At 37.5% G+C, this 10,420-nt stretch overlaps 1 non-coding gene across 1 annotated transcript; it reads left to right on the forward strand.

Annotated features, from left to right (window-relative positions):
- The first annotated feature begins 9,927 nt into the window (after positions 1 to 9,927).
- Trnaa-cgc lies at positions 9,928 to 9,999 on the forward strand. Its single transcript has one exon. It is a non-coding gene; the product is annotated as a tRNA-Ala (tRNA).
- The last annotated feature ends 421 nt before the right edge of the window (positions 10,000 to 10,420 follow it).

Genomic DNA, 10,420 nt, shown 5'->3' on the forward strand with positions numbered 1-10,420 from the left:
TTATCCATTTACTTAGTGGTAGGGCTTTGTGCAAGCCCGTCTGGGCTAATTATAGAATAGAAGAAAACAAGAATAAAACAATTGAAATACGAACCGCATTATAATACAATAATTATATTACTAAAGGATATGCTAGATAAAATAATGAGACCAAATTTCTCAAGTGGTAGTGCCACGCTGTATACCTTCGGGTTACAGCCGAATGGGCCGGCACGCCCGGGGAAGTACCACTCTCTCACTTAAAATCGGCGTAAAGTGGTAGTTATGCTACCGCGTTTCGTCCGGTAAGTGAGAGTTCCGGAGGCCCAATCCCCCTCCCCCCCAAAACTTGATGGTTGTGCAGAATTAGGTTAAATTACCCCAGGAGGGTACCATCAGCGACAGCGGTGGAGAATCCCTCTCTGGGCATCCATGCTCAGGACATACACCACCTGAGCAGGGATGCCCAGGCTGCCCTGCGTCCGAATTCTGGGGGGGCAATTTTGCGCTCGCCACTGTTCGGGGCAAGCGGAGCAGGCATCATAAGGCAACCCCTACTACCCTCGCTGTGGACTTCTGCAACTTAAGGGGACTCAACTCCAACCTCAACGCCGTTCACTACCATCTGGAAACGGCGAAGCCGGCCTTGCTCTTTTTAACCGAGACCCAAATATCTTCTCCTGCCGATACGACTTTTCTCTCGTACCCTAGGTACAAATTGGAACATTCCTTTATACCACGAGCTGGGGTATGCGTTTACGTCAGAGATGATATCTGTTCTCGACGCCTCGGCAGCCTTGAAGGACAGGACCTATCGATTATATGGCTGCGTGTAGACTGCGATGACCATCCGCGAATCTATGCGTGCCTTTATAGGTCCCATAGCGGTAATGCCGAAACCAACCGACTTGAGCACGTCCAAATGGCTACAGATTCCGTGCTTCAGCAGATTCCATCCGCAGAGATCATTATTCTGGGTGACTTTAATGCTCACCACGCAGAATGGCTCGGCTCACGCACCACCGATCATGCGGGCAGATCTGTTCTGAACTTCGCTCTAGCATATGATCTGACACAACTGGTCAACTCGCCAACGCGAATATCGGATGTGGAGGATCATACACCTTCCCTGTTGGACCTTCTGCTGACTTCGCATCCGGATGGCTATCAGTTTATCGTCGATCCCCCTCTGGGCTCGTCTGACCACTATCTCGTCCGGAGTACAGTGCCGGTTGTGCGGTACTCACAGCCTCGCTTTGTTGGGTGCCGCCGAGTATGGCACTACAAGTCAGCAGATTGGGATGGGATGCGGTCTTTTTTTGCATCTTACCCATGGGGGCAGATTTGTTTCTCGCCGGATGATCCGAACGCTGATGCTGACTCTGTTGCCGATGTGGTGCTTCAGGTTATGGAACTATTCATTCCTTACTCTGCAGTACCCATCGGTGGCAAGTCCCAGCCTTGGTTTGGTCGCTTCTGCAAAACGGCATCACGCCGAAAGTGGGAACGCTATCAAACCTGGGCTAATGCATCTGCGTCTCGTGATGTAAACCAGCGCATTTAAAAAGGAATACAACTCTGCCTCTAGGTCCCTCAAAAACGTGATTGCTAGGGCGAAGACGGAGTACATTGGCAGAATTGGCGAGAGACTGGTGCGTCTCCCTTCAGGAACACGAGCGTTCTGGTCTCTTCCTAAGGCTGTCTTAGGGAATTTCTGTCAGTCATCTTTTCCATCTCTGCACAGAGACGGTGAGTCATTTGCCCATACCGCGAAAGAGAAAGCTGATCTTTTAGGCTCTCTCTTCGCGTCGAACTCGACTCTGGATGACCAAGGAAAATCTCCACCAACAATTCCGCGGTGTGATACCACGATGCCGGAGGTTAAATTCCGGCAAAGTGCAGTTCGTAAAGCACTTCTTTCCTTGGACATTCATAAGTCGAGCGGACCCGATGGTATCCCACCAATCGTGCTACGGACATGTGCTCCCGAGTTGGCACCGGTCTTAACGCGTCTTTTCCAGCAATCCTACACATTAGGCGTCGTCCCGAATTCCTGGAAGACAGCTTTGGTGCATCCGATCCCTAAAAAAGGCAACCGCTCAGACCCGTCCAATTATAGGCCTATAGCCATCACCTCCATGCTCTCCAAGATAATGGAGTCCCTTATTAACTGCCAGCTCCTGCGGTACCTAGAGGAGAATCAGCTGATTAGTGACCGCCAGTACGGTTTCCGTCGGGGTCGCTCAGCCGGTGATCTTCTAGTTTACCTTACTCACAGGTGGGCTGAAGCAGTTGAGAGCAAGGGGGAGGCACTAGGAGCCAGCTTGGACATAGCGAAGGCCTTCGATCGTGTATGGCACAAAGCGCTTCTTTCGAAGCTTCCTTCCTATGGGCTTCCCGGGAAATTATGCAATTGGATTACCAGCTTTTTGGCAGATCGGAGCATCAAGGTCGTTGTCGACGGTGCATGCTCTGACTTAAAATTCGTCAATGCTGGTGTTCCACAAGGCTGCGTTCTATCACCCACTCTATTTCTTCTGCATATCAATGATTTGTTGCAAATCGGGAACATTCATTGCTATGCAGACGACAGTACCGTTGACACCTTATACACTGGTCGCGCTAATATTTCTCGGGAAAACGTCGAAGAGAACCGGAACAAACTTGTGTCTGAAATCGAGTCTCAAATTGGGGCCGGCTAAATCTAGTCCATTTCAACCCCAAAAAGACGCAAGTTTGCGCGTTAACCGCTAAAAAAACACCATTTGTCGTATCTCCACGATTTGAGAACATTCCGATAGCCGCTACAGGTAGTATCGGAATACTTGGCGTTGATATTTCGAGCCTCGTTCGGTTCCGCGGTCAATTGGAAGGCAAAGCAAAATTGGCTTCAAAAAAGCTGGGTGTGCTCAGCAAGGCGAGACAGTATTTCACGTCGGCCCATCGCCGTAAACTTTACAAGGCGCAAATTCGGCCTCACATGGAGTACTGCTCTCACCTCTGGGCAGGTGCTCCCCAGTACCAGCTCCTTCCATTTGACCGCATCCAACGTAGAGCGGCTCGAGTTATCGACGATCAAGCCCTTTCCGATCTCCTTGACCCTTTGGCTTTGCATAGAGATGTCGGATCACTCTGCATCTTCTACCGAATTTTTCACGTGGAATGTTCCGAGGAATTGTTCGGATTAATCCCGGCTGCTGAATTTTACCTTCGGACATCTCGACAAAATTCTAAGTTTCACCCGCAAAATCTTGATGTCCGAAAATCCACAACAGCGCGATTTCTCAGACATTTTCTGCCTCGCACAACCACTTTGTGGAACCAGCTTTCGCCGGCGGTTTTTCCGAACCGATACGACTTGGGAACCTTCAAGAAAAGAGCGTACTCCTTTTTGAAAGGCCGGCAACGCACCTGCAAGTCCCCTGGTGTTGCAGATGTCCATGGGCGGTGGTAGTCACTTTCCATCAGGTGAGCCTCCTGCTCGTTTGCCACCTATGATATTAAAAAAAAAAAAAAACATCCTGTTAATATCCTTTGGCAAACTTTTGATCTCGAGGAGGGAGTTCGAAATTTATTCCACCGTTCCAATTGGTTATCACTGATCATAGATATTAGCGCTGTAAGTAACATTTATTTATGACATCACACCAAACGTGGAATCTAAGAATAGATGTCCACTGTGTCTGCTGTTTGCAGGTAATATATAATATGTAAATAAATAAAATTAATAATAAAATTAATAATAATAATTAATAATAAAATAAAATAAAATAAAATTAATAATAAAATAAAATTAATAATTAATAATAAAATTAATAATAAGACCACAGGTAAAACTGTTCAAAATATAATTATAAACAAAATTTAGGAGTTCCTTTGTATTGCATTGTGTAGAAAAAAATACTCAAGGTAAAAGGTCCAAAAAATAGTTTTACACGATATTCAAGAAAACGGTAAGATTTGTCGTAAAAATACCTCAAACAAAAATTGTAGATGATTAAATTAACTACAAAAAAAATATAAAACTTTTTTTTCCTACGAGCCACCGCTTTTGAGATATTACGATTAAAAACTTGTAAACGTCATAATATGGATAAGTACGACATGTACAGTCGGGGTAAGAAAAGGTTCGTCACCTTAAGATCTATTTTCGTATGCTCATGAGTGATAATCTGCTTTACCGATCGAGAATGACATATTGCGTCGCAATTATTTCATGTTTAGATTTAAAAGGTACTAAAAAAGGTAAAAGGTAAGGCTTAATAAAGGCATGAATTTGAAAACTGACAAAGGTTTTCTTACTCTGACTGTACATATACATACGATACGATACGACATATACATCTCTAGTTTCAATCTATGTTAAAATATTTTTCTATTATGAATCACCGAATATCTAGATTGATTCTAACTTGAAACGAGATCTCATCAAATTACATCAAATACGTATGACAGAAGACAGGGTAAAAACAGGTGTGTTTGCCATCATTTGTTCGCCGTTCGCACGGACAAACGAACAACATGTATGGAATCTCACGAAGACAACTGAACAATGAACTATAATAGAAATATCACACTTACCGATTCAGTTGGTGTATGGCGAATAACGGGTATATTGTAACGTTAGTGGTATACTTTACTAGCGACGTGTCCTTGTCCTTAACTGATACTAAATATACTACTTTTCTTACAGCGTTCACAGCGCTTTTGACATTTTTAAATCTGTAATATTTCCGAAAACATTTATTTAATTTACATGCTGTAACCATATTGATCTATATAATTAACTAATATTGTAATAAATTATTTAAAGTACTTAATTAGATGTCGTGATGCTTAAAATCATTTCAAAATATACCATTATTTCTCGTAAAAGGATACCAATGCGGACTTTTTTGAAGATCTTTATAAAGTATAAAGTGTTATAAACCTTCCTCTTCAATCAATCTATTAATAGAAATAAAAACCGTTGAGTAATTTTAAAGATCTAAGCTTACATAGAGACAGACAGCGGTAAGCGAGTTTGTTTTATACTGTGTAATAATAATAACAATGAAATTATGGTTTAAGGTGACGCACAAGGTCTATGGAACAATTTGGAACGATTTAAAAGTGTAATTAATGGAAGAATATCGTATCAAAAATAATGCGATTCTTTTTATAAATGTTTTCTTTATGGCATAAACAAAGTAAGTTTATTCCAATCGAAGTAGCAGTTAACAGAAACATATCTTAGTTTTACGTATTTCATGCGATTTGCTAATAACTCAACTATGTGCACTACTAAAAGTTAATGATTAATGTATGTTTATTTATTAACCCAGTACTATTACTAACCCCCGACGCAAAAAGAGGGGTGTTGTAAGTTTGACGTGTCTGTCTGTCTGTATGTTTGTGGCATCATAGCTCCCGAACGAATGAACCGATTTCAATTTCGTTTTTTGTATTACATGTGTTTTACGGGCGAGTGTTCTTAGACATGTTTGATGAAAATCGATTGAGCCGTTTAAAAGTTAAAGTGGGGAAGAAAAACCGAATGTCTGCAAATATGCTCAAGTGGGGTATCAAATGAAAGGTTATGACTTATAAATCACAAAAAAACAACAAATTTTATAAGTTTACAACTTAACCAGAGATATTATAAGTATGTTTACCTTTAAAAAGTATAAAATAAAAAATTTAATTAAAAATGTAATAATTTTATTTTTCATTAAATTTTAACAACAAAAATTAAAATTTAAGTTCTTAACAACTTTTATCAACTTTATTTTTACTTCCGAAATTCCGATAACAGTTTAGTCGATGTTCAAAACGCCATTTTTTCGAAAATCTATAGTGAATCATAGATTAATCAAGCTCGACCAATGACGTCGCGTCAATTTGCTGTCAAATTTTGTTTATTTGGCTTTTCTTCTCTTATAGCTGGAATAAAGTATATAAGCGTTTACCCAGCCTCTCTAGTGTTTGAGTAATATGAATATATCATTTTAATAATGTAGATATAAGACATAAAATAAATTATTACAATAAAATTAAAATTATGGTATTTTAAGTATAAAAATATAAATATAATAATAATATAATAATAAAATAGGTGAAATTTGTTATTTAAATACTAAACTAAATTATATCATTATACACAAATATGTGTTCCATATACATATATATGTATATGTATATTCATTAATAATGTTGGATATTAATTATGTCCGGTAATTAATAGCGATACTAATCATGTAAGATTAGTATGATTTCTACGAGGTCATATTACATTTTCAATCACACTTATTGAGATAAAGAAGCATGCTCTTTGCATGTATTTGAAATCATATAAATACTAAAAGGCTTGTTAATATTTTTAGACGATCGGAATTGCGATTTAACGAGGAAGTGCTGCTAACATTCTTGCCACCAATCCACGATCATGATGTGTATAGTATTTTTAAATTATATTTTGTACATAATTGTACTAATCTACTGGTTCACGCGGCGTTTAGTCTTCACCAATTAACGTCATAATTAAACTAATTAACACATAACTTTTATGAGTTATACACATAGAAGTTCTTCATAAATAACTCCATTGATGAAAAGCATTATGAAGCTGCCTTTTTCAATAATTTATCAACATATTTTAGTTAATTTTAAAAAATCTTATCGATTATACGCCTATACCTCTCTCACGAAAATCTCCATTAATTAATGAAAACTATATGAAATCAGTATGGTAGATTTTGAGTTGATCACGAACAGACAAAATTGGATTTAAAAGTCTAGAGGTCCTAGGTCACAAATGGGGGGAGTCCCTAGTCCAACAGAGGCGTGGAGACCCTAATCATTTTCATTCATTTATTATGAATTAATTAGAATGTCTTAATTTCAACTAGTAAGCTAAGCAGTAAATTCATTTATTTACTTGTATCGGTAACATTTAAAACAGTTATTAGTAACACAATTACAATTTGACTATTAATTAATAAATATATAATAAATCAATATTGGACAAATTCATATATTAATATATATACTGTATTTAAATATTTGTTAAGTAGTTGGAATCTCTGTTATTGGGGACCTAGGGCTCCAGGTAAGTGGTCACCATCACCCATAGACAATGACGCTGTAAGAAATATTAACTATTCCTTACATCGTCAATGTGCCACCAACCTTGGGAACTAAGATGTTATGTCCCTTGTACCTGTAGTTACACTGGCTCACTCACCCTTCAAACCGGAACATAACAATATGAGTACTGTTATTTGGCGGTAGAATAACAGATGAGTGGGTGGTACCTACACAGACGGGATTGCACAAAGCCCTACCACCAAGTAAATTTTCTAATATAGATATTGATTATAGAATACTAATCATTTCGAAGTTTATAAGCTTGTTTCTAAACTCGTCCAACGTTCTGAGAACTGTAGGCGTTTCCAACTCTCTATCAATTAGTTTTACAAGGCTGGGACGGTTTATTGTTCGAAACGTATTTTTGCGTCAAATATTCAATGAAATTACATTTTATTGTTATTGCATTTGATTAGAATATATTCGAATTTTAAATTAAAATGATAATTTGAATTTAAATTACAGTGAATTTTTTTTTATATAATATCATAATTACAACAAAGTCGCTTACCGCTGACTGTCCTTATGTATGCTTAGATCTTTAATTACGCAACGGATTTTGATGCGGTTTTTTTTATATCGTTTTTTGAGAAGGTTTTTGTAAATAATACATGAACAATACAGTTAACAAAAACTGATAATTTAAGAAGTGTCTATTGTTATGTCGTATATAAACAAATTCGGTAGGTATGTTTAGTATCAGTATTGCACTCGAGTTAAGCCGGGTCGGGTAGCTAGTATTCTATAAAACAGTTGAATTGAGTCAATTATAAGATCTACAATTATTGACGCGTTCTTTAAGATGAAAATAATCGAATCGAATTATAAAAAAAATGTACTTATACGCTTGGTTCCCTGATAAGCAGATCCTGATACCTGATTGGTCGAGACGTACCAATTATTTCTGATCCTCATACAAATATATGCTGACATCGATACACTACCAAAATGAATCACGAACGTAATTAAAACGTGTTATACGTTTTCTTTGTCAAGTCACCTTTGTACGACCTTGTCTGATGAAAGGAAAACCATTAGCGTCATAAATTCAATTATAGGCGACAATATGTCACAACAAGTGGTAATAATGACATATTTAATTTAACAAAACCGAGATGGCTCACTTGTTAAAACGCGTGCATCTCAACCGTTGATTGCGGGTTCAAACCCAGGCAAGCACGACTGAATATTCACGTGTTCGTGTTTATAAGTAATCTCGTGTTCGGTGTTGAAGGAAAACATGAGGAAACCTGCAAGTCTCTAATTTCATTGAAATTCTGCCACATGTGTATTCCACAAATACGCATTGGAACAGCGAAGTGAAATATTTTCGAAATCTTCTCCAAATGGAAATGTATTTTTTTTTATATATTCTTTTAAAATATTATGAAAGAGATGAGATGAGTTGGCCCAGTGGTTAGAACGCATGCATCTTAACCGATGATTGCGTGTTCAAATCCAGGCAAGTACCACTATACATATATTATAATTCATCTCGTGCTCGGCGCCTAATTTCATCGAAATTCTGCCACATGTGCATTCCACCAACCCGCATTGGAAAAGCGTGGTGGAATATGTTCCAAACCCTCTCCTTAATTAAAGAGGAGGCCTTATCCCAGCAGTGGGAAATTTACAGACTGTTACTTTATTTTTACTTTTTTAATATTATTATCTAGAGGGATGAAAAAGCATCCCTTGCCGGTTCACGTCAATGTCACGTCCATGTAACGTCATTTATAGCCTCAATGGTTTGCGAGCTTAGCGATGCTGAATGTCGCAGGATCGATCGATCGTAACTTAACACAAGTGATAAGTTAAAAAGAAGAGGTAAATAGGAATATTAGTACCTCCTCAATTAATTATGGGCTTTGACCCTATTCTCTTGAAAAAAAAACACGTTCACGCGAGCTGCAAATACTTGAATGTAACTAAATACACTTTAACCATATTAAAAATGAAATTAGCTGTTGCAATGTTGTGTCAACTTTTTTTGTAGTTTATCAGACAGACGTCAGGAAGGCATCCTGCCTACATCATGTAATATTAACATAATTTATTTGTAGTATATTTTAGTTGACAAATAGAAATTACATTACATATATATATGAATAACAATCTAGAACGGATTATCAATTAGGCAGGATAGACAATTAGCTAGGGTAGGAGGCGCCCTGGAGCATTAGTAAAATTGGTAAAATTATCAAGATAATCTATACTGATATAACAAATGCAAAATTACCACTTAAATCGCGGAACCGATTCCGATGAAATTTGTTTCAAAGATAGTTTGGGTTCCGAAGAAGGATATAGGCTACAAATAACGTAGTAAGTAAGATCTAGGTAATGGTTTGTTAGCTATAGAAGTTTAACAATTTTCACATAGGCAAAGCTTAATCGTTCAACAACAGCTTTTTTGAAAGCAAATTTTGATTTTATTCGGATAGAGTCATGATATATATGGTGTTGTTGAGATAGAATAGATTGATAGAAACGGCTAGGGTATGTTAACCTAAAAACATTATATATATGTATTTAGACACTAGATATAAAATTTATGTTGTAAAAACTTTCAAATTGTTTAAAAAAACACCAAATCATACAAACTAACTGAAATTACTTACTTATTTTATTTAATATTTAAACACAATTGAAACCTTACCTCATAGCCCCAGAGTTCACAAATGGAAATGGCGAATTGAAAAAAGCGCGCATCCTCTTTGACAACGCTCTATTAGACGGAAAGATTTATCCTAACCATATATACCATCTATAGCATATTTGACGATGAATGAATTGACTTTGATTTTCGACTCGTATTATATCGGGGGTGTAACTCAGTGGTAGAGTGTCTGCTTCGCATGCTGAAAGTCCTGGGTTCAAATCCCAGCACCTCCACATGTATCAAATTTTGACACCTTTTTGTATCTTCACAACTGATTATTTTCAACCGACTTCAAAAAGGAGGAGGTTATTAATTCGTCTGAATTTTTTTTATAATTCAAGTTACACATTTCGTTATTTTAGAAAGAGATCATTCACACATATACACGGCATGGCAAAAGGCAAACAAACAGGAGACTCATCTAATGGAAAAAAATTACCAGCACCCATGGACATCTGCTAACACCGGGAGGCTTGTAGGTGCGTTACCAGAAACGTAAATGAACTGGCAATAAAATAAACATAGATATCTCATATGTTACGCTAGGATCTCAATATTTATAAATATATATATTTATTGTTTACATTTTTTTTCAGTCACATATTGGTTGAATAACAGATGATACTGTTTTAATGAAGGATCTCATAGTCACCT

This window comes from Vanessa cardui, chromosome 10 (assembly GCF_905220365.1).
Source record: "Vanessa cardui chromosome 10, ilVanCard2.1, whole genome shotgun sequence".
Taxonomy (NCBI): domain Eukaryota; kingdom Metazoa; phylum Arthropoda; class Insecta; order Lepidoptera; family Nymphalidae; genus Vanessa; species Vanessa cardui.